The sequence below is a fragment of the Schistocerca americana genome, chromosome 7, assembly GCF_021461395.2.
Source record: "Schistocerca americana isolate TAMUIC-IGC-003095 chromosome 7, iqSchAmer2.1, whole genome shotgun sequence".
NCBI classification, from domain to species: domain Eukaryota; kingdom Metazoa; phylum Arthropoda; class Insecta; order Orthoptera; family Acrididae; genus Schistocerca; species Schistocerca americana.
Genome location: NC_060125.1, coordinates 45,999,671 through 46,022,057, shown reverse-complemented (window position 1 = coordinate 46,022,057; position 22,387 = coordinate 45,999,671). Strand labels below are relative to the sequence as shown.

Genomic DNA, 22,387 nt, shown 5'->3' with positions numbered 1-22,387 from the left:
TCAATTCCGGCCGCTAACACTGCTTAAAAGTGATTACAAACTCTTTGCACGACTCCTGGCCCTTCGCTTCCGACCGGCCCTTACACAGGTAACAGGAAAAGACCAGACTGGAGTCGATGACAATCGCGCTATTCATATGGCGTTATGTGACTACCGTGATCTGATAGCCATCGCAGATGCGTGTAGAATGCAAGGTGCCAAGCTTGCTGTCGACTTAGAAAAAGCCTTTGATGCAGTCGGCCATGACTTTCTCCGCGAAACAATGCATGCGATGAGTGTTCCACAACGGCTCCTTGCGTCTGTCTTGCGGCTTCTTCATGGATCAGAGTCAATGATCTTTGTAAACGGACTTTTAGCAGGACCCGTACAGATACACTGCTCTGTCAGACAGGTGTGTCCCCTCTCCATTAGCTTGTTTGCCCTCGCGATTGAGCCGCTGTTGGTTCAACTCCACATAACGCTACGGGGCGTCACTGTGCGAGATGATAAATTTGTGTACCGGGCTTACGCGGATGATGTCGTCATTTTAGTACGTTCAAACGCAGAGGTTGACATGGCAATAGTTCTGATTGAGAGATACGGCAAAGCGGCTGGTGCACAGCTCAACAGGCGGAAATCGGGAATTATGCACATTGGACGCGGGTTACCCGCGCAACCAGAAACCCGCATTAAGGTGCTTACAGAGATGAAATGTTTGGGAGTAACGTACACTAAGCATATGCGCCGCACGATCGCTCTCAACTACAAACGCCTCTTGCACAATATCCGCGCCAGTATCCGACTACACACCTTACGGTCCCTCGATGCGCTGCAGAAGGTCGAATTCGTTAACGCCTACCTGGTCTCGAAGATTATATATATAGCGCGAATATTTCCCATGCCGCGGGCGACAGCGGACAGGCTCCAGGCAGTCTTCGGCCATTACGTGAACCACGGACATCTCTTTAAAGTAAGTAACGCGACGCTCACTCTCCCGCTGACAGCTGGCGGCCTCGGACTCATCAATGTCTACGTCAAGGCCTTGGCGTCGTTCGTGCGACTGACGCTATGGCATTGGAAACGCGACCATAACCGTCTGATCTCCTTCCTCCTGACGGAAATTGTGCCCCCCAACCTGGACCCGCCGATCGATATTCACCACATCCCAACAGCCCTGTGCCACTGCCGTGCTTTTCTGCTGGACTACAGTTACCTGCGGAAGATGCTGCGCATTGACGACCTGCCCGCAGTCCGCAGTGTGTACGGCACCCTCATGTTGCGACAGCGACGGAATGTGGTCGAAAGCAAATATCCTCGGTACGACCGGACTGCGGTCTGGTGCAATATCCACCCCCCTAACTTACCGACGGCGGCGCGGGCCACATGGTACTATTACGTGAATCGTAAATACCCAACGCAGTCACGTCTGAACCAGATTCATCTCGCGGCATCGCCGCTGTTCCCGACGTGCCAACTGCCAGATACGGACCTCCACCGGCTAGTTTGCGGGGCTGCAAAGGACGTGTGGCAACTGCTTTGTCGCCTATTGGCCTTCATCCAACGCACGGCGCCGCACGCCATTTCAATGATGTCCCTACTCTGCCCTGATGATAACCCGTACCCGCGAACGAAGAGACACGCAGTACATTGGTTAATGGGGGTAACTGTGTACTACCTATTCAGCACGTCGGAGCATGACGTAGGCGAGTACAGATCATTCTTGGAGAACCAACACTCGATACTGAAGCGAACACAGACATACCGCAAACATTATGCCAATTTTCTTATGAAGGTGTTTGAAGACTTTCTGGTGAATCGTTGACGATAGGCATGAGCAGTTAGTCTCTATATCGCTGTATGGAGATGGTGGTATCTACACATGTGACAATTGTGTAACGATACACAAAGAATCCATGCATAAAAAAAAAAAAAAAAAAAAAAAACAGAAGGACCTCTTCGAATTCACCGGCTATAAATTTGCATCGAGAAGACGGCCTAGCGTCCGGAAGGTCGGAAGGTCTATCTCCCTATTGTCCCCAGCGAACATGCGTTTCCGGAAGGGAACCATCTGATTTTGGCCCTGGAGGGGCATCTCCATTTTCGTGCTATAAAAAAAAAAAAAAAAAAAAAAAAAAAAAGTTGTTAAGGACTTGGGAAAATAAAGAAAAAAACAGTGGTTAAGGCGTTTAAAAAAAAATTGTAGGGCAAAAAAAATGGATAAGGCATCGGTCTCCTAACAAAAAAAAATAAAAATAAAAAAAAAGGCGGCAGAGCGCTGGTCTAGCAAACCAGAGGTCGTGAGTTCGATCCTCACAGGAGGCAAATGAATTTTGTAACAGCCCCTTCTACTGCAGCGCTTTCGAAAAAAGCGGTCAAGAATAAAAAAAATTATGAATGGGTGCGGTATTTAAGAAATGCTCTCGTCGGCGCCGCCGCCGCTTTCGTAATAGCGGCAACTCGCCATTGTATGACATAGGGTGAGGTACCTTCTGCAACCGACTGAGATGGCAGTAAGCGATTGAAGCTGATTTGCAACCTCTTGTTTGATCAGCGTCATAAGGGCTTGAATGTAACTTGCGATGGGACACAGCAAGAAGGAGCGTCGCAATTTTAGTACTGAAATTGGAGATGGAGAATTGCGTCAAAGATGGGAAATTCATTCCGGCAAGCGTACAAATGGCGAAAATGAGGTGTGTGTGGGGAAGGATATTGCGCCACTGACCGTGTGGCCTAATGGATACACCGTGCGGACGGGCTCGGCGCGCCGTGCAGTGCTCCGCAGGTGTTGTTGTTTACCCGCTAGCGCGCGGTCGCGTCGTTGTCTTGCCGTATAGTACCTGTACCGACCCGACATGGCGTTCGCATATCGAAAAGCTACAATCAAACTAACGTTCAACGCATAGTGCACGAGACCGAAGGCCCATGAAATTGAACGGTTTCTACGTGGCATCATGCACATCGAACCACAAGAACTGATAGGAATTCATCTGTCTATTGTAACCGGCACAGTGTACCTCAAAGTGATTGACGAAGCGGCCTGCGACAGATTACTCCAACGATCTGCAAACGGCTTTCGCTTCTGTCACGCAGACGGTAACGTGAGCGTGGTAGGAGTTGACCATGCTGGTCTGGGGGTGCGTACCGTGCGCATCTTCGAACTACCGTTCGAAGTTCCTGCCAACCTAGTCGTTGATGCGCTGCGGCCATACGGCACAGTTCTGAGCCACACAGAGGAGAAATGGAACACATTCGAAACGTACCCTGTCCTTAACGGGGTACGACAAGTGCGCATAGAACTTAAGAAGCACGTTCCATCGTATGTTTTCGTTGGTGGCTTCCGCGCAATTGTTATATATGATGGACAACCGAGGACCTGCTCGGGCTGCGGCCAGGAGGGCCACGTTAGAACTGAGTGTCTGCAGCGCCGCCTCGTTCAGGTGCGCCGCAATGAACTTCACCAACGATCCACTATGACGTCTGTCCCGCTAACATTTGTGGAGGCGGGACGACATGATGTGATGGATGATCAAAACCTGCTACCTCCTCAAGCCGCTGCCAGCTCCGTTGGAGAGTCAGCGCTGTCGACGACGCCGCAGCCCAACGGTGCAGAGGTTCCTACAGCCTCCGCCCACCCAGCCACCGTCACTGTCGGGATCAGACACAGGGGTTCCTAGCGACCGAGACTGCGTCGAGCCCCGCCCTCCAGTGGATGTCGAATCTCGGACCCGAAAGCAAAAATCACCCAAGCGACACAAGAAGAGGCAATTGTCAGCTGACGAACAGGACAGGAATGTGAAGCCGGCGGAAGACATCGACTTCGTTGACTCGCCCACAATTGCAACGGACTCCAGTGGCATCATTCACCAGAAGGTGCCTGAAGACAAGGAACACTCTCCTAAATCTGGTGGCCCAGAAAACGAGGCGCACTGCGTCGACTCCCAAAATGTGGGCTCCTGTGAAAGCGTCCAGCCCCCAATGACATCGCAATCGTCTCTTGGTGATTGGGCAGACGATATGGAGGCAGATGATGCGCAGCAAACATCGATATCTCCACCAGAGCCCATGGCTGACGTTGAGCCCGGAGGGCTCTGCCAGTCAGGGACTCCTACGGCACAGTAATGCACAGCATGCAGGTGGATGGCTGTGTGGTGTGTGGTGTATGAGATCACTGTGGGATTGCACCGGCACACTGCCTCCGCCACTTGATATGTCTCAGTCATACCGTGTGGGAACAGTCAACGTAAATGGTGTCCACTCCACTGTCAAGACCCGCATGTTACACGACATGATCAGAGCGGCAGACTTGGACATTGCCCTTCTCCAGGAGGTCCGTCCCGAGCTGTGTTTAGACCTATATGGCTACACCACGTACAGCCTACCCGTAGGTGATGGCGCAGGTGGAACGGCCATCCATCTCCGAGATGGCATAGACGCGACGGACGCGACGTACTTGCCGAACGGGCGAGGCATCGCACTCACACTCTGCGCAGTGCGCCTCATTAACGTCTACGCTCCCTCCGGTAATTCGCACCGTGGTGACAGGCATGTCTTCTATTCGGAGAAGTTGGCCCCACTTTTGCAAGGAAATATGGAACATTACATAGTGGGCGGCGATTTTAACAGTGTTCTGCGGCCCGAGGACCAGATACCGCATTACGTCCCATGCCCGGCTCTACAAGCATTGATACGTGACCCCGCGCACCACGACACATGGCTCTTACATCATGGGACCCAGAGTGGATATACGCACTTTACCAGCCATTCTGCCAGTCGTCTGGACCGGATATACGTCTCGCGTGCCCTCCGCACAGCAACCCGTGATGCAGAACTCTGGCCCTCCTTCGCGAGGAAGCGTGTCGGCGAGCAGTCACTGACACGTGGCGTCGATGTATCAGGCGCCTGCCTATGTATGCTTCCATGTTGATGTGGTGGCTGGGATGTGTCAAACCTGCCCTCCGAAAGACCTTGATGGCCTACGGGCGTGACAGATCGAACTGGCAAAGGGCAACATCGGACTTTTACTATACAGCGTTACGTGAGCTGGCGATGCAACCGCCGTCTCCCGAACGTCAGATGTCCGTACAACACATCAAAGCTCGTCTACTTCGCATCAGGACAGAGCAGCTAGACGATGTCCGCATCCGTGCGCGAGTGCAAGACTGTATCCCCAACGAAACAGCGTCAGTGTATCACATTGTGCGCGAGAGGCGCCACCGCAAACGTCAGCTCATTACGGCGGTAAACACGGAGGACGGCGGGCGCGCAGTGACACAAACGGACATCGCGCACACGTTCGCCAGACACTATGGGACCTTGTACATGGAAGATCCGCGAAATGTACGTGATTATGACGAGCTGTTGCACGATTTTCCCGCCCCTCGGGACGTGGCACCCGATGATAGTCTGCTGTTGCCCATTAAACCCGACGAGCTGACATCGGCCTTGGAACGTGGAGCACCGAACAAGTCGCCTGGACCGGACGGTTTACCCCTGGAATTCTACCGCACTTTTTACCACCTTATGGGTGACAAGTGGCTCCAAATGTTTCAAGACCTGATCCGCCCTGATTTCACTGTCCCCACAGAATTCACAGAAGGCATCTTGATCCCAGTTCCGAAACCGAGTGGTGGTTGTAGGTGGCAGGATTTTCGCCCACTCACACTCCTCAACAACGACTACAAGATCTTCGCCCGTATCCTCCGCGCGCGTCTCCACACCGCTATCGGGAAAGCCATCCACACCGATCAGACATGTTTAGGTGGTGTCAGCAACATTCATACGGCGTTAGGAGCATACCGCGACGTAATTGCTTTGACGGCGGCCTGCAAAATACGAGGCGCCCTTGTCGCCGTAGATTTTGACCACGCATTCGACCGCGTCGATCACGGCTTCTTACGCGCAGTTTTGCAACACATGGGCCTCTCTCTGGAGTCTGCACAGGTGGTCCTTCGACTGGTCCACGGAGCGCGCTCCCGCATGATGGTCAACGGTTATCAGTCTGGTCACATTGTTGTTGGACGGTCAGTGCGACAAGGGTGCCCCCTGTCGGGCATATTATTTGCTGCAGCGCTTGAACCAGCTTTACATGGTCTACGGCAGCGATTAACTGGTATCTCCTTGCGGGACGTGACCTTTTGTTGTGGTGCATTTGCCGATAACGTGGTGTTCCTGGCCAGATCAGAGGATGAAATGCATATGGCGCTACAGTGGCTACGCCAGTACGGGGCGGTCGCTGGGAGCGTCATTAACGTGAAGAAGACAAAATACATGGATGTCGGAGGGCGGATTTCCCACACAACGGCGGTGCCCTTTGACAAGGTGCCCGTACTCAAGTGTTTAGGAGTGCAATTCTATAGCAATGTCCGCCGCACGGCGGCGGCTACGTACCGCCGGCTCGTACACCAGACACGTGCTCTGCTGCAGGACAACAAACTGCGTCGCTTGGATATGCTCCTCAGATCACGTTATGTCAACACCTATCTTGTCTCAAAACTGAACTGTTTTGCGCATATCCTTCCCTTGACAGCTACGATGGCCGACAGATTTCAAGCAGCATATGGACATTTCGTAAGCACCGATCTGGTTTTTGAAGTCCGATACGCCACCCTGACACTGCCGCAGCGGGCGAGCGGTATCGGTTTAATTCACGTATATAACCGTGCGCGATCGCTTCATCTCAACACTATGCGTCGCACGTGGACCTCTGCCCACGCCACTCTGACGGGCACCCTGATAGCGGAAGTGGCACCACACTCTCTGCATCCCCCGGTTTCTGTAGGACACATTTCACCGGCACTCACCCACATCAGAGACTTCTTTGTTGACTTCAGCTACTTACGTTCAGAACTTCCGACGACACGGAAGCCCAGCACAAAAGACTATTATCGCCTCTATCAGCAGCGGCAACCTGTCAATACGGTCACCCACAGACATCCTGAAGTTGCCTGGAACACGGTGTGGCGAGCGGTACACACCCCTTTTCTACCTACTACGGTGCGTTCATTGTGGTACGTGGTTGTGAATGGGAAGTTCGCTACTCGTCAGAGGCTACATTCCATACATCTGACGGACGACCCCTTGTGTCCGACATGCTCAGTCGCTGACTCGGATGCACGCCGTCTGACGTGTGCCGCGACCAGCGAGTGCTGCCAACTGACGCGGCGCATGCTGGCATTACTCTTGCGGCGATTGCCGGAGTCTATCTCCCCTGATGACGTATTGCGCCCCGACGTCGTATACATTCCATCAACCAGAACGAACGCCGTTAACTGGCTAAAAGGCATGGCCGTTTACTACATATTTTGCTATGCTCCCAAAGGCACACTCGACTTTTGGTCCCTATTGATGACGACACATGCAGCTTTCAGCCGCCACCCGAAGTACAGAACTCGTTTCGCAAATTATTTAGGTTCATTATTTGCGGATCCTCCAGCTCACTGGGGCGTTCCGGGTATGAGACGCTGAAAATGAAGAAGAATTCTGGAGCATATTGATCCTCTACGGACGGAATAGGGGGGAACCCCTCCCAACAGACGAGAAGACGACTCGGACGCTCGGCTACGGCAGTTGTAGGATCTTTCTTTGTAAAGAAACAAAAATAAATCTATAAAACAAAATAAATGTTATAAAGATTAAATAAAGAAATAAATAAAAAGAACAACATCGACAAACCCACTCCATCCACTTCCAGATCCTTCGATCCTCGAACTTGAACACGTTGCTTGGACGTGGCGGCGGGATGGCCAGTCTTCGGGTGTCGACCCCTGCCCTACCCGTCGTCCTGCTCCTGCAGCGGTTCATTAGTAAAAAAAAAAAAAAAAAAAAAAAAAAAAAAAAAAAAAAAAAAAAAAAAAAAAAATTGATAAGGCGTCGGACTCCAGATCCGAAGATTGCAGGTTCGAATCCTGTCACGGTCGAGTTTTTCCAGTTCTGCAAAACGTGCTTGCTGTTTTATTGTGTTGTTTGAGTACTGCAGAACGAGCTGAAAGTTGCTGCTGTCCGCTTCCTGGCTGCAAACCGGCGTCTACCTGAAGCACAAGCAAGACAAGGGGGTTCTGTAGCGAAATTTTCGGCACAGTGCCGATCAGGAGAGTTTTTGTTGGAACTACTGCGTCTGATTCAGGACCCAAGAGCTACGCCACAGGCGTCTGCGCACAGTCGAGCATGTGTGTTGAATAATGGTGCTGATAGCCACGTATCATTTCTAGTAGATTTGATGCCTTTCGGAGACAATTTTTTATTGAATAGGATTGTAGCTCATTTGTGGCAGCAGGAAATAAGCTGTAGTCAAAAGAATCTTCCATAGATGGTCGCAGGTCCCATCGGTACAGTTGCGCTTGAGACGCGCTAGTGTGAGGAGGTTCCGTCCGCTCCGCCAAGCTAGCGATTGTTTACAAGTGGTGTTTGTGTCCGTCGTGTGACGTATTACTGTTCTGTGCCTGCGTGTTGTTGTGTATTTCGTGTCAACGTTCGATGCTGTTAGCCCGTTAAGGGTTAATTAGCGATATGTCTCGTCAGTGTCCAAGGAAGAATACCCTGAAACTTGAATTTGATAAGTTAACCCGTGCTCTGCAACCAAGCTCACTAGAGATCCACGAGTTGATTGTCGTCGTCTTCGGGATAACTACAGAGCGGGTCCACACTGCCTATTACGATTTGGAACAATATTGTTTCTTCGTCAAGCTGCACAATCCTGTTATCATGGAGCGACTGCTGCTGAAATTCGGGGGACGCATTGAATTTCGCCATCGGAACGGATCTGTGAGTATCGTTACGCTTTCAAATGCTGATGTAGAGTTGAAAAATGTCTGTGTTTTCAATCTCCCACCTGAAGTTGAAAATTGCTACCTGAAGGAGGTTTTGTCGAAGTACGGTGACGTCAGGTCTGTTAGAAATGAAATGTGGTCCAGGGAACATAAGCTGCAGTGTTATAGCGGGGTGCGATCCGTTGAAATGGAAGTAAAGGTTAATATCCCGTCGCACATAATGGTGAGTGGATACAAGGGGCTAGTTACCTATCCCGGACAAATTCCCACGTGCCATGTTTGTAACGAGAGTGGCCACCTGAGGCAGGATTGTCCCCGTCGCATGTTTGTTTTAAAAAACAATTTGCAACAGCGACAGCGGCTTACGTTTAGTGATGTCCTGATGCGAAGTAATGTAGAACAGCCCGTTGTCTTTCTGAATTCCGATACCGTGCAAGATCCCACTTTAGTGAATGACAGTGCAATGATAATGCCTATTGTAGAGGAGCAATCTGCCCCTGCTGCTAGTGACCGTAGTGCCTCCGGCAATAAGCGCCCTCGGGACTCAGCCGATATTTCTTCAGATGAGGATGGTTCCGGTCACACCCACTGTGCAAAAGCAAAAAGCCAGTAATGAACCAGCACTGGAATCAGCCGTTGCAATGGAGGCGGAATCATCAGGCCAACCCAATGACAATGTTCCATTATCAGCTAATGATGCAGTCGCTGAAATGGAACCGGCCGAGGCAGCCATGCGGGCATCAATTCCAGAGGGACCCGAAAATACGAATCAGGAATGTGCTCAACATACTGAAGGCACTTCCTCGCCTACGGCAGAACAAGGCACTAAGGTGCAACTTGTTGATCCAGTCGGTAGTAGTGATCACGTTCACGACTTAAATGACACCCACAGTGCAGCCCAAAAACAAGAGGGACCTGCACAAGGGACAGGCATTCCAAATACAGCCGGAAGCGCGCAAGACAAATAGCGGCGCCGCCTGAAGCCGCAGCCAAACGTCAACGTCGGCAGAGCGCAGTCGAAACGCAACGGGAGCACACAACGGCAAAAATCACCTGACAGTAAAGGAGTTGGAAATCCTGACGTGTCAGTCAGTGTAGATCAAGACAATAGCAGAGAGAGACATACAGCCTTCGCAGCTTCACAAACAGTAGTGAAATAGCAGCGGATTTCCGACTGGCTCTTGTCCCCCTAAAAAACATTGTACACATTGGGCAAAGTGTAAATCTCAGATTTTGTGCTCACTCTACTTTGATGCCCATACATGACCATTAACCTTCTCGGATGAGTCAAGCTTATAAAATATTAACTATTAACGTTAACAGGATAACGACAGATTTGAAAAAAGTTGTGTTAAAACAATTTATCTATGAAACAGAGGCGGATGTTGCTTTGTTGCAATAAGTGTTATTCACTGATTTCACCGTGCCCGGTTTTCAAATATTTTATAATGACCTACCGGACGCACATACAGGAACCGCAATTTTAACTCGTGAAGGTATACCAGCAATGTTGTTGGATAAACTAGTTACAGGAAGAGGCCTCAGTTGTAAAATATTTGATGTCACTGCTGTAAATGTTTATGCACCGTCCAGTACCACCAACAGAGCTGCGAGAGCTCAATTCTTCAAGGAAGAGATAATCTACTTGCTGAGGAAAAATCCTGCGTCTGTAATACTTGGTGGCGACTTCAATTGTGTAGTTAACAGGAAAGATCAGGTACCGCATTTTAACTACTCCAAGGAGCTGCATGACTTAATCAAAAGCATGAAGTACAAAGATGCATGGGAAGTCAAATTCCCTACGCTAGTCAAGTTCACGCATTTCACTTCGACATCATGCAGTCGGATAGATAGGCAGTATGTGTCGGAGAATCTAAGTCATAACGTGTTGGATGTGGAAGTAATCCCGACATACTGCTCGGATCACTGTGGGTTTTCTGTGACTATCAATTTAGCAAAGCAACCTACAAAATTTTACCGCAATCAGTGGATGCTAAACATTGCCTATCTCAATGATGACGAACTAGAAGAGTGGGTCAAAGCCACATGGACGGCATGTTTGAAATCAGTGCATAAATACGGATCTAAAATCGAATGGTGGGTCCAGTTTGAAAAACCTAAACTTAGGCAAACCTTAAAATCATACAGTTTTCAAAAAACTAGAGATGGCAAAAAGACAATCGAATTTTACTATACGGTATTGCGAGAACTACATGACAAACACAACGCAGCTACTACTCATCTAGAGCAAATTCGAAAAATAAAAGCGAAGCTTCTCAGCATCACACGACAGCAGTTAGAGGGATTAAAGCTTAAATCAAAGGCAAAGTCTCTACTACAAGAAGAAACTACTTCAATGTTTCACCTGATCAAACACCAACTTAATAGGCGACGAAGTTTTATTGAAGACCTCCAACTCGAAGACGGGACTGTAATTACAGACCAAAATGACATAGTGCGCGCAATCCAACAACATTTCGCTCACCTCTACACTGAAGACCAGACTGCCGAGACTGCAAGTACTGAAATGTTGCACTTATTAACGGAAAGGATCACTAATGAAGAAAACAACTGTCTGATTGCTGCATTTGCAGAGGACGAAATATTTAATCTAGTAAAGACGTCACCTTCCAACAAATCGGCTGGTCCAGGTGGATTACCAAAAGAATTTTATCAAAAGTTTTGGCATATAATTGGGTCAACATTCACGGATGTAATAAACGAAACCTTACATGGAGGAGACTTACCAACTGAACTTAAGGAAGGAAAACTGGTCTTGATTCCGAAAAGTACAGGACAAAAGAAAATCGATAATTTTCGCCCATTAATGTTGATGAACTATGATTACAAGACCATTGCCCGAGCACTCAAGGAGAGACTCACACCACTTCTCAGGACAGTAATAAAAGGCCATCAAGCCTGCTTCCCGGGCAGGACAATCATGTCAGTCATCTCCGAATACAGAGGAGACCTTGTTTCTATCGTAGCAGCCACCGACATCAGGTGTGCGCTATACTTCATCGATTTCTGCAAGGCATTTGACCATGTCAGCCACCGGTACGTGGATCTCATATTTAAACACCTGGCTTTTGACAATCGAGCAGTTAGTGTAATCCATCAGATGATGACCGGCATAACTGCAAAGGCTTACGTAAACGGGCAGCCGACGAAAACTATTCATATACAGAGGGGGGCGTTCCACAGGGGAGCCCATTATCAATGCTTTTGTATGTTCTTGCACTTGAGCCTTTGCTACGGCAACTCAGTGTGGCCTAATGGATAAGGCATCGGACTTCGAATCCGAAGATTGCAGGTTCAAATCCTATCACGGTCGTGTTTTTCCAATTCTGCAAAAGAAACACACCGTTTTAGTGTAGCTATGGAGCAGTACGAAATCGTCTGAATGTTGCTGTTGTCCATTTCCTGCTTGCAGATGCACCTGACCTTGATACACACACAACAAGAACGGTGTTATCTAGCGAAATGGTCGGCAGAGTGCCGTCTTCGGGAGTTTTGGCTGGCACTTGCGCATATAAGACAGCGTCGGAAAGTAACCCGTTCGGCTTCTGAGTCAAATCCAGTATGTGTGTTAATTTTGACGCCACTAGCGCTGCAGGTTTTCATGCAATTCCTGTACCTCTCAGAAATGATTATGAAATAAAACTGAGTACGTGACGTGTGTGACGCTAGGAAAACATTAGGCAGCATGCAGAGATTCTGTATGGGACCACCCCACCCAAACGAGTACTGTGTGTCGTGCGACCAGACACGTAGTCACCGACGCAGCCCGGCTATCTCAGTCGGTAGAGCATGAGACTCTTAATCTCAGGGTCGTGGGTTCGAGCCCCACGCTGGGCGGAACCGAATTTTGTTCCGCTGCAGATGTAAATTACCGTTTTTCTGATTAATGTGACCTAATGGAAATAGCAACTTAAAACTTTGCCTACGTCTCCACCAGTCGCAAGGAAACTGTATCTGAAGGAGAAGGAGATTTCGTAGACATGTGTGAAAGACATGTTCTGAAATGTAAGTGGTGTTGGTTGGAGAGCACATCGGTTACGTGTGAGATGTGTAGCCAAGCAGTAATGGTGCGCCATAGCTACAAATATTAGTCGGTAATATGAAGTGTTGTCAGCTGAAGCCTGATGATCCAGACGACCGTAAGCACGAAGTACGCAAAACTACCGCTAGGCCGCGCCTCTTTAGCTCAGTGGCAGAGCACTGGTCTAGTAAACCAGGGGTCGTGAGTTCGATCTTCACAGGAGGCAGACAAGTTTTAGTCTCTTCGTAGTCGTGGGCCCGAACACATCGCGCGCTCGCTCCGGCGTGTCGGGCGGTGTTTACGTGTGCTTCGCGGTCGGCGGCGGTTCATCGCGGTGACTGTTTCTTCGCTGCTGTAGTCAGCTGAACTGTAAGATGGATTCTGAAGACCGAGAAAATAATATCCAATGCGAATTTGATAGGAACGTAACCCGACCGTCTGCTTTCGAAATTCATTCGTGGATGAAAAATGACTTGAAAATTCCTGAAAGTGATGTGCTAGGCTTGCAATTGGACGCGTTCCTGAACTCTGTGTTTGTTAAATTGAAATGTCCGGAACTGTGCGATGCTCTCGTAAGTGAAAACGGTGGTGTACGAAAATCCAAACACTCTGATGGGACGATTAGTAATGTTACTCTGTCGAATGCTGGATTTGGTATCCGAAATGTTAGAGTATTCAATCTTCCGTTTGAAACCAGGAATGACACTATAGCTCGTAGCCTTATGCCTTATGGCACCGTTTTGTCGATTACGAAAGAAAAGTGGTCTTCCGCTTATATCTATCAGGTTGAAAACGGTATCCGTAGTGTCAAGATGATTGTGAGGAAGCACGTTCCTTCGGTTTTGGTTATGGCCGGCCACCGGGCTTTTATTTCGTATAGTGGTCAGCCACAAACCTGCTCCTATTGTAATGCCACAGACCATTTTCGGCAAAATTGTCCTAGGCGTAGGCGCCCTGTGCAGCTGCCGCCCCGCGGGCAAGATGACGACGCGTCGTACGCGGCCGTGTTGTTAGGTGTTCCCCGTTCACCGGCACGTTCCGCGGAAACGGAAACGCCGTTAGTTGCTGCGGTCGCGATGGCCACTGCAACCGGACTTGATTCTGTTCTAAACATGTCCGTACCTTCTCAGTCAGTTTCCGTAGCTACTGTATTGCTTCCGCCTCCGGCTGAGCCTGAAGTTCCGGAGTGGACCGGATCAGAACCCGTTCAGGTGGTTACTTCCCCTGTTGCTGTTGTGGATTCGTCACCATCTAATTCAGTACTTCAAGGTGTTCCAGTCGGGGCTCCTGCCTCACAGGAACCAAAGCCTAGGCGTGAAAGTGTTTCGGAGAGGCGTGGCAATACTGACCGCTTCCGCAGTGCCAGTAGCTCACGGATTTTAGAAAAACGGTCCTTTTCTCGCGGAGAACGCAGCCCGTCTTCGGAATGGAAAGAGGTTCCCCGTCCGAAGTCGAAACAAAAGCAAAAATCTGTGCAAAAGCCGGCGCACAAGCCCTTGCCCTGCCCCGTATTCGAATCTCGGCCGTCGGTTGCGACGGGGCGTCGTCCACAGCGTCCTGTGGCGAGCAGTCAGCCAGCGCCTACGACAAGTGTGTCGGAGGACAGGCGGGAACAGGTTGTCCGGCAGTTAAAGGAAATGTTGCACTACTCTGATGTAAATCTCGCAATGGACACTACGACGTCTCAGGCAACGAACCCGGGCCAACTTTCGGTTAAGCGGAAGGCGGAAGACACCCCCCAGCGTCGCACGCGCCCCCCTTCGCAGGATTCCGAGTCTGCACCTCCCACACAAGAACCGCCTACTTCGGTTGCACCGTCGGCACGTTGTGACTGGGCAGACGATATGGAGGAGGAGGGTGGGTCCATTCCTGCCGTCTAATTTGTTTTATTTGTTTTTCCCTGTAGTCTATGGTAGCACGCCCTCCATCTGTCCTAGGTACTATTAATCTTAATAAATTGGAGTCACCGGTGAAGTTTGCAAGTTTTGTGGGGTTTTTAAATTACATTGCTGCTGACGTAGTGTTTTTGCAGGAGGTTGTGACAGATCTACTACACTCAATTCCGGGCTATCAAGTTCTCTTGAACTTTGATATCGAGTGTAATTGTGGTACTGCTATTTTATTTCGTGTTGATCTTGACTATAGTAATGTTGCTACTATTCCTAATGGTCGTGGTGTGGCTTGCACGATCAACAACGTACGATATATTAACGTGTACGCCCCTTCTGGAGCCGACGGGCAGCCGCATCGCCGTGTGTTTTATAGGAGTGACATTTGTCACCTTTTACGGGGCCCCCACCTGCCTGTAGTCATGGGCGGCGATTTTAACTGCGTGCTGGACGATAGAGATCAGGAGCCACGGCCGTATGAGTGCCTACAATTACAGACGCTCGTTACTGAGATGAATTTACTTTCTTTTACCCCACGGGAAGGAGACGGCTCGATAGGATTTATGTTTCTCGTGATAAACAGCACTGTCTTACGGAATCCTCTGTTCACCCCGTGATTTTTTCCGATCATTGTGCGTATGTCTGCCGCTTTCATTCTCTATTGGCGATTAAACCCCGCGCAAGTCGATTATGGAAGTTTAATGTGCGACGTCTCTCACACCCACATTTTGCGCCGGTTATCGTGCGTGTGTGGCAGAGGGTGCTGAAATATCGCGGTCTCTATGCCTCCACTTTGTCATGGTGGGTAGAATCTGTTAAGCCGGCATTACGCAAGGCCATCCTGGAGTTCAGTCAGGATGTTGCTCACTGGGAGCGATCTACATTGCAATTTTACGAGAGCTGTTTAAATGATGCCATCCACCTGCACCCAAATAATCCCGCTCTTCGGATGGCGACAATTCGGCGTATAAAACACCGTCTTCTGGACTTGAAAAGGGAATCGTTGCGCGGATCTGTCGTGCGGAGCCGGGCCCACGGGGCGCTTGCTGATGAAGCGCCTTCCGTGTTTCATCAGCTGCGCGAACGCCGGCGCGCAAAGCGACGTTACGTCACAGAGCTGGAATCAGCTGACGGTGCGCGGCTTCATAGCCAGGCGGCAATTCTTGCCGAGGACCACCGTCACTTCATCGAACTTTTCAGTGAGAAATACACTGATGCTGCCGCGATTTCAGAGCTTCTCCACGACGTTCCGTACGTGTTATCCGTAGCGGATCGCCGTCGCCTCACAGAAAACTTTACCATGGAGGAAGTGCGTGATGTCTTAAAACTGTGTTCCCGGAATAAATCACCGGGCGCTGAGGGGTTGCCACCGGAATTTTATATGCATTTTTGGCACTTGTTTGGCTCGGCCCTGACTGATGTTTTTAATGAAATTTTAAATGGTGTGGATGTTCCTTCGTCCTTCCTGGAAGGTATTGTGGTCTTGGCTCCAAAGGTTCCAGTCACCAGGAAACTGTGCAATCTTAGACCAATCACCCTACTTATGGTGATTATAAACTCTTCACCAAATGTGTCTCCTCTCGCTTGAAGCCGGTCATGAAAAAACTGATTAGTCCCTTTCAATACTGTGCAGTGCCGAAACGCACTCTCTATGGTGCTGTGTCGACATAACGAGATGCCATTGCCTATGCTTCGACGAATAGGATTCTTTTTGGCATTTTATCCATCGATTTTGCAATGGCTTTTGACAGAGTTAGCCACCAATATCTCCGGCGAGTGCTACAGAAATTTGGTTTCGGTGTGAAGTATATAACTACGATTTTTAACCTTTTCAAAAATTCCACCTCACGGGTTAGTATCAATGGATTTTTATCGGAACCTGTTCCGCTCTGCTGTTCAGTCAAACAAGGGTGCCCTCTGTCAATGGCGCTTTACGCAATTTCCTTAGATCCTTTGTTGCGTAAGTTGCGCAGTGTTTGTAGGGGAATACGTATTGGAGAAGAGAAGCACGTTTGTCGCGCTAATGCTGACGACCTTGGCCTCTTGGTGTCTTCGGCCACCGACTTCGATACAATACGCGCTGTTCTCACCCAGTATGAACGTGCATCCGGTGCGAGCATCAATACCCGTAAGACGGTTTTTCTGCCTATTTATGCGGCGACACGGGGCTTCAAACGCCCATGGTTTACAGTGAAGCAGGAACACAAAATTTTGGGTGTTCGCTTTCAAGCCAATCTGTTACAGACTGCGTCCTACAACTGACGTATTGTCTTAAATGGCATACGAGCTACGGCTAGCCTGTCCGCTACTCGCACCCTCGCATTAACACAGCGGGTGATTTTAATAAATATTTTCTTGCTCAGCAAAGCCTGGTACCTCGCACAGTTATTTCAGGTACCCAAGAATTTGGGCAGAGCCATAACACAGGCAGTCTATTGGCTATTGTGGCGGGGACATATTTTCAAGGTGTCTTACGAAACATGTACTTTGCCGCGCGAACAGGGTGGACTCGGCCTCATTCATTTTGCTATGAAAGCCACAGCGTTGCTTCTTCATCGGACGAGCGTCACCATTGAACAGGATCCGTCGAGCCCTACAGCTATTCTGTTCGCTATTCATCGTCCTCTATCTGAAGCGGCACCTCTCGACCCAACTACAATACCGTTTCAGCTGCGTTATGTTCGAGAATACTACGTTCAAAAAAGTTATCTCGCCACCGACGTACTCGACCATCGAACACGGACTGTGAAAGGTGTCTACCAGGGACTAAGAGGACGGCCAGTCGGCAATAAGATGGAGGCGCGACCCGCGATCTGCGTGGAGGACGGCGTGGGCTCACGTTCACGCCCCCTTCCTGTCAGCGGACGTCAGCAGCTTTTGGTACCAAGTGGTTAAAAGAATTCTCCCCACCAACGAAAAGCTGAGCCGCATCCACTTGTCTCCATCGAGCTTGTGTGAAGACTGTCGCCAAGACGACACCTTAGAACATCGTTTCGTGTGCCTGAGGTCACAGTCGACTTGGAACATTGCCGCCAGGATGCTCGCACTTATCAACGGGACCAGCGCTGCCACTTTTTCTGCGGACACGGCTTTGATCCCGGACTTCAACCCATATCCGCATACGAAGCGTGCCGCCACTGCATGGATCGTGGCTCACACTGTGTTCGCCCTCCTGCAATTGCGACTTACGGACGACTATGCCTATCTGGTTTATTTGTCCACGCAACATGACCTCACTAAAACCAGGAAAGACTATCACAAAATCTTTGCCAATTTTCTGCAAATTGCACTCGCATTTGCCCACGACAAACTGTTGTAATATACACTTCTCTGCTGCAACCTTTATTTCCTTTTGTGTTTTGAATTGTCTCAGGGTACGAAAACATCGTTAATGCAAATTGAATGCTACAGGAAAAGTGACTAATTGAACAAGTACGATGCTTACGCTTGTGCAGGACTGCAACGTGGCAATTACAACGAATGTTTCACAAAGTTTTACCCTGTGTTCGTGTGTGTTTGTGTTTCGCTGTCAATAAGTGATTTCTTTATGTTTTTATTCCTTCTGTTCACCGTCTGGTTCCTTCGACATCGGCGTCCAATCACGGATGCGTTGCGCATGGCGCTGCCACCGGGATTGTTTGGTTTTTAAGAAAGGAGAATTTTTATTTTATTATTCACGCGTCGGAGAGACTTGTGTTCTTCTTCTCTTTCTGACGGACAGTTCGTAAGGGTCGAGAGACTACTCGTTCCTTTGACGTGTGCGTCGATACTTTTAATTTTCTCAGTGTTTCCATTAATACTTTTCGTGGCCGCCACGAAGCATTTTTGGACATCATATCATGGAACGTGTGAAGGGTGTTCCATCCCTATGACTGAGAGGACTACTCAGGCAGGATTTGAGTTTTTCTTCTTTTTTTCAATTTTATTCTTTATTTTATTGAGTCTAGGTGCAAAGCGCCTGATTCGCTGTCATTCCTTTCTTTTTATTTTGTGGGGTGTAGGCGCAAAGCGACTGATTCGCTGTCTTTATAGGCGTGCACATTCACTTCAAAAGAATTTTAGTTTTCCTTCGATGCTTCGCTTGCGGTGAATATCCACAAGAAATTTTCCTCGCAGGCATTCAGTGTCACCGATTTCATCACTTCAACTTGCACATCAACTTTTTGCCACACGACGTCGACGCTCAAGGAACCTGTACCGAAAATTTCCGCTTCAGACTGAATGGACAGTGATTAACTTCGTCTTTTATGTCTGCAAGAAGCGACGTTTTATTTTATAGCTAAAGAAGCTCGCCAAAAAAAAAAAAAAAAAAAAAAAAAGCTGCCAACGTTTTCTGTCTCGAAAACAGGAGCACTGATTTCCCGCGAAGGAAATAACGCAGCAAAGCGTGAGCGTCGCTTTCTTAAACTGTCGTGGCACAGTGCGTGATGTAACAACAGGATTCACCGGCGCAGTAAAAATTTTTTTTTTTTAAAGAAACAAAAAATGGAGGCTAACGAATTTTGGAAATCAGTTGCGCATCGTGGCCGTATAGCAAGCAGTATCTCGAACGACGAACAATTAGCGACAGGTGTTTTATTTAGAATTACTCTTAGATGTGATTGAGGCGAATGGCGCAGATAAAGCATTTGCCAAAGCGGTACAGCGTACATCTCCGGCGGTACACCGCAAGGTTACCGCCCTTCGATTGTGCCATTCCAGCCCTAATCGAAGTGCTAGGTGTTCCAGGTGCGAGCCAGCCAGCCAGCCCAGCCGAGCAGAACCGTAGCGGTCCAGTAGCAGCAGCAGCAGCAACAACAACAGCAGCAGCAGCGGTCCAGCCAACAGCAGCGGAAGCAGCAGCGGCAGCAGCAGCCCCGGCCCCGTCCGCGGCAGCAGCAGCTGCGGCGTTCCTGCCCCCCGCCGTCGCCGTCGCTGTCGCCGTCGCCGTCGCCGTCGCCGTCGCCGTCGCCGTCCGACCCTGGTGTTGGGCCGTCTTCGTATTCCTCCGTCTTTGTCTTCGTCTATCCCCAGTTTGTGTCCTTTCCTTTTCTTTCTGTGCGTTATTATTTCTCCCTGTCGTCATGTCCGCCCCCCCCCCCCACCACCGCCACCACTACCACCACCGCCATAGTCTATACTTACCCTTCCGCCGCCTCCACCACTATAACATGGTGTGCCCAGTCCCACCCCCCTCCTTCCATCCCACCTCTTCTCATTCTCCCTCCGCCCTCGCTCTTTGTCGCCCCCTCTCCAGCTTCTTCCTCCCGCTCCTCTCGATCTGATCCTTTCCCCCCACTCCCCCAGCCTGTCACTGCAGCTCCGGCTCGGGTGGTGGCCCGTCGGGCCACTGTCCATGCCCAGATCTCCCCGTCGCCTTCGCCATCACTGCCGCCACCGCCACCGTCATCGTCGCCGTCGCCTTCACCGTCACCGTCACCATCTCCGGCGCCGACTGCTGCGTCCACGCCGGGACCTGTCCCTTCCCACCACCTCCCTATGGCTCCCGTCCCTCATATCACCACCCGCCCTTCTGCCGCCATTAAGCGCCCTAGTGGCACCACCACCTCCTCTGCTCCCAAAAAGGCCCTGCCCCATCTTCCTTCCCCCCCCCCCAAGATCCCATGGATGTCTCCCCACCTGGCCCTGCTCCCTCCGCCTCCTCCTCCTCCTCCTCCCCCTCCCCCCTCTCTCTATACAAATACCTCCTCCCCCATCCCGATCCTGCCCTTCTCAAGGCCCGAAATCTCTCCCTCCTCCTCCGCCAACACTTCCCTGGTGCCCCAATCTCACTCCCAGACGGGATTCTGTTCTCATCTCCTTCCCCAGCCCCACCCTCCATACTGACATCCTCTCCCGCCTCCCCATCACCCGATTTGGCCCCAACGCCTCCCTCGCCCCTGCTCCTTCTCCGTCTCCTACCCACCAACCCCAACCCCCGCGTCGACTGCCAACCCTCACCGCCGTGATCTCTCGGCTCATTCCGTCGATCACGGAGGAGGAGGTGTTGGTGGAGCTCAAGGCGCATCCCACGCTGGAGGTGCGGGCGGTCCGCCGCATTTTCAACTCGGCCGGCCCCACTCGCCTTATGCGGGTTTTCTCCGACGGCGCCCCCTCCATTGACCGTCTCCTGAAGGAGGGTGCCCTCCTCTACCACGAGCACTACAAGGTGGACCCCTCCCGTTCCCCTTCTCAATCCCTGCGCTGCCAGAGTTGTCTGCGCTATAATGCAACCCAACAGCTGAGTGCCGCGAGGCCCCGAACTGCCCGCATTGTAGGCAAGTGCACTTCCTCCGGCAGTGCCCTAAACTTCAATCCCCTCCCTCCTGCAATACCTGCAATCTCCCCCATCCCACCTACTCCCAAAAGTGTAAAGCCCGACACCCTCCGACCACTCCTGAACTCACCGTCCCTGTCCGTCCCCTGGACGCCCCTATCCCACCTGACAATTCCCTTCGTCCCCCTCCCACCGCTGAGGACATCATCAGGTTCCTCACCATCGTCCTTCAAAATGTTCATCCCTTTCAGCGCCCCCACACCCTCCAGCAGATCTCCCTCGCTGCCCGTTCCATATTCCACCTCAACATGTACGCCACCTACTCCTACAACCAGGCCCATTTGACCTTCTCCCGTCTTGACACCCTCGTCTAAATCCCTGTCATGCGCAACAGCAACATATCCTTTTCAACAATATCCGCTCCCATCCCGCCAACAAGAACCTTTCCCTGCACACCCTTGCCACCCACCATGTGGATGCCTTCCTCCTCAATGAAACCTTCCTCCAACCTCACCACTCCATCCACACCTCACCCTATCTCCTCCGCCGCTCCGATAATCCCCGCCCAATTGCGCATGGCGGAGTTGCCATTGGTCACCACCGCCAGATCCCCGTTCGGCTCCAACCTCTCCTTCCCGACCCCACCGAACACCTGATCCTTAGTCTCTTCTTCCCCGGCCTTACCGTTACCTGCGCCACCATCTATGTCCGCCCCAACGCTCCTATTCCCTTTGACTTCCTCTCCCACGTTGATCGTACCTTCTCCTCCTACGTGTTCGCCGCCGACCTCAACATCCATAGTCGTTCCGCTGCCCAGTTAAGGCGGTGGCATCAGTTCCTCTCCTCCCTTCAAGGCGACTTCATCCCCATCCCCCAGCACACCCGTCCCGAATCCAACACTACTCCAGACGTTATCCTCTCCTCCCCCAACCTCCTTGGCCGCATTATGGTGGATGTCCTCGAGCCTATTGGTAGCGACCATCTGCCCATCCTCCTCACCATTTCAGACGGTCGTCGCCCCCGCCCCGACCCTCGTAATGACCCTCCCCCTAAGTATGTCCATGACTATTCCCGTGCTGACTGGAATACCTACCTTTCCACCCAGGTTGATAGCCACCCCTTCACCTACCACCACCCTGATGATTTCACCCATGCTGCCTCCTTTCTTCAGCAGACCTTGTCTGAGGCCGAGGAGGCCCACATTCCTACTGTCGCCGTCCACCCGCACCATCCTACCTTACCCCACAGCCCGTCCTCCTCCTCCGTGAATCCTGTCGTCTCTACCGTGCCTTCCTCCACAAGCGTGACCCGGACAAACTACGTCGCCACCGGCAACTCCAGCGACACATTCGTAATTTGCTCGCGGATAAGAAATGCCGGGACTGGCGACAGACATGCACCCGTTTAACTGCTACCCTACCTTTCAACTCGTCCAAGATCTGGTCGGCGCTCTGTC

The 22,387-nt window shown here is 50.7% G+C and overlaps 2 non-coding genes across 2 annotated transcripts; both read left to right on the top strand.

The window, feature by feature from the left end:
• Positions 1-12,529: 12,529 nt before the first annotated feature.
• Positions 12,530-12,602, top strand: Trnak-cuu. Its single transcript has one exon. It is a non-coding gene; the product is annotated as a tRNA-Lys (tRNA).
• A 338-nt stretch (positions 12,603-12,940) lies between these two features.
• On the top strand, positions 12,941-13,012 carry Trnat-agu. The gene has a single exon. It is a non-coding gene; the product is annotated as a tRNA-Thr (tRNA).
• Positions 13,013-22,387: the final 9,375 nt, after the last annotated feature.